General features: G+C 48.6%; 1 non-coding gene across 1 annotated transcript; it reads right to left on the bottom strand.

Moving 5' to 3' along the window:
- Nucleotides 1-2,508: 2,508 nt before the first annotated feature.
- On the bottom strand, nt 2,509-2,580 carry Trnac-gca. The gene has a single exon. It is a non-coding gene; the product is annotated as a tRNA-Cys (tRNA).
- Nucleotides 2,581-2,935: the final 355 nt, after the last annotated feature.

The raw sequence follows: 2,935 nt of genomic DNA, 5'->3' as shown, positions 1-2,935 counted from the left end.
TGTTTTAAATTATATATATGTAATATCTAATACACACATATACATATGTATATATACAATTTAAAAAATTGTGGTAGTATAGTGAAACAGGGAAATGAAACCACTTACTCAAAATCACAGCAAATTAATAGACAGAATCAAGAGATTAACAGCCACCTAGTCATTCGGTCTGGACTCCGCTGCTCTTTGGGATGAACTCAAGAGCTTTGTGCTTTGATATCATACCCTGGCAGCCTCAGGCTCCTCCTACACGTGACAGGGTGGCCCAGAGAAGTAGGAAGGACTCCTCTAGCCCCGCACCTTGACAGGACTCAACCATGGCTGCTGGAAGCTAGAATTGAGATTTTCTAAATGTGTGAATTAACCGGCATTGAATCAAGCCTTTCACTTGGCTCAGAATGGAAAATGCACAAAATGGCACACAGAAAACTTGACTGCATCTAATCTCTACCACCCAGCTCATCTCACAGAGCCTGAGGTAATTTTATTTTAATCTACAATGGTGCTTGCATTGATACACAGTGTACACACAGATTGCAATAGGAATGATGTATACTGATAGAAGCTGGTGGCGTGCTCTTGTAACCACTTGAGAGGCTGAAAGTCTGTGCAGAAAAGTGTGAGAGACTCTACTTCCAGTTATCTGGCAAAAAAGCTGGATTGGAAACATGGCTCAGGTGGTGGAGGACCAGTCGTGAGACCCTGAATTCAAGCCCTGGTAGCAGCACAAGAATGACAGAAAGAATGAAGCCTTGTATAATAATGACATAGTAATAATATATAATGAAGCCTTCATATAATACAAAGGCAAAATAATTTTTAGAAATCAACACAAATGAAATCACAAATCTATTGACATTCAATGAGTAGCCATTTGGATGAAACTTCTGCTGCTTGTCTATGACAACCCTATGGCTCCAACGCCATCGCCACACAATCCTCCTCCCTCCCACCCCTGTGGCTGTGCGCTTCTCTGGGTTCAACCCGCTTCTGTCCCTGAGTTAAAGCACTGTGTGTGGACAGTCACAGCACAGGGAAAGCCGCCAGGACAGTGGCGGCAGCAGCTCTTGATTATGGTGGCCAAGGCAGCCACAGGACTGCATTAGCAACATCAAGATTGGTTTTGAAATATGAATAGAAAATCTCTAGGAGGGAGGGGACCATGCAGGCTACTCTGGCCTCATTCTGAAAGAGTCTCTGCGCTGCCTGGGCACTAGGGGCACAGCAGGGCTCAGGGCAGGGACCCAAGGGCTGGTTTCTGCTGCAGAGTTTAACCTCCTGGCCGCAGGAGCGGAAGCAGCCCATCGTCCTCTGTGAGATTTCTCCTTCGGTCATTCTGTAGCAAAGGTCAACTTGGGGAATACTGAGCTGTACGGTGGGAACTACAAACCCCTGCTTTCAGGCCTATCATCCTGCAATCTAATTCATGGGATCAAAGCAAAGCCTTTAGAAGCTCATTTTATTGAAAGTGCAACACTTGACATTAACGTGAATGTGGCTGCACTTAGATTTATTTAAAGTTTAACACTGGCCGGGTGCCGGTGGCTCACGCCTGTAATCCTAGCTACTCAGGAGGCTTGAGATCTGAGGATTGTGGTTCAAAGCCAGCCCCAGCAGGAAAGTCTATGAGACTCTTATCTCCAGTAAACCACCAGAAAACCAGAAATGGTGTTGTGGCTCAAGTGGTAGAGTGCTAGCCTTGAGCTGAAGAGCAGAGGGACAGTGCCCAGGGACAGTGACGAAAGAAAAAGAAAGTTTAACATGGAAGGCAGAACTCTGCTTGGGTAGCAGTAATTAATTAATTTAAACTTTTTACTTAAATTTATTGTTTTTTTTTTGGGTGGGTTGTGGGGCTTGAACTCTGGGCCTGAGCACTGCCACTGTGCTCTTCAGCTCAAGGTGAGTGCTCTACCACTTGAGCCACAGCACCACTTCCATTATTTAAATTTAAATTTAATTTTTATTTATTTATTGCCAGTCCTGGGGACTGAACTCAGGGCCTGGGCACTGTCCCCAAGCTTCTTTTGCTCTACCTCTAGCCACAACACCACTTCTGGCTTTTCCTGTTTATGTGGTGCTGAGGAATCGAATCCAGGGCCTCATGCGGGTTAGGCAAGCGCTCTGCCACTGAGCCACCTTCCCAGCCCCATGCTCTGTGTCTCCTTTCCAAGTAGGTGCTCTACCTCTTGAGCCACACCTCCACTTCTAGCTTTTTTCTTGTGGTTAATGGAGGTAAGACTCTTTCAGACTTGTCTGACAGGGCTGGCTTCAAATCCCAATCTACAGATCTCCTAATCTGCTCAGCATCCTGAGAAACTAGGATCACAGGCATGAGCCACCTGCATCCCACAAAACCGTATGGAGTTGAAAACTTCCCATCAGTCATAATGTCTCCCTGTCTTTGAAAACAGACTGAGTAGAGCTCTTTCATAGGTCCACAAATATGGCATAATAAATAAACTGGAAAATAAACATCTTCAAAACGTGTAAATGAAAGAAAACACAAGCAGGGGGCACCCGGATTTGAACCGGGGACCTCTTGATCTGCAGTCAAATGCTCTACCCCTGAGCTATACCCCCCACTGCCTTTTCAAGGAGGCTCTCATCCCTTTATCTCTAAGCACTCAAGGCCCCGTGGCCTCTCACTTATGCCGGCCCGAGGGCGACCCCCGCCCCAGGGCCCCGCGGCCCCGGAAGCCGGCCCGCCGCCATCTTCTGCTCGCAGCCCGAGGGCCGCCGGCCTAGCAGGGCCTCCCCGGCCTTCCGGGGGAGCCTGGAGCGCCGTCGCGGGTGACCCCGGCCCCCCCAAGCCGCAGGGCAGTGAGCGCAGGCCAGGCCAGTGGTCTCAACGCAGAAGGCAAGGCGCAAGACCCACAGAGGAGCTTCGGCCGCGGTTCAAGGCCACTAGGGGCCTGGGAGCGCAATGTCTGCCTGT

The sequence above is a fragment of the Dipodomys ordii genome, unplaced genomic scaffold (assembly GCF_000151885.1).
Source record: "Dipodomys ordii isolate 6190 unplaced genomic scaffold, Dord_2.0 Scaffold282, whole genome shotgun sequence".
In the NCBI taxonomy this organism is placed as follows: domain Eukaryota; kingdom Metazoa; phylum Chordata; class Mammalia; order Rodentia; family Heteromyidae; genus Dipodomys; species Dipodomys ordii.
The sequence above is the reverse complement of the archived record's forward strand: the minus strand, read 5'-3'. Positions and strand labels throughout refer to the sequence as shown.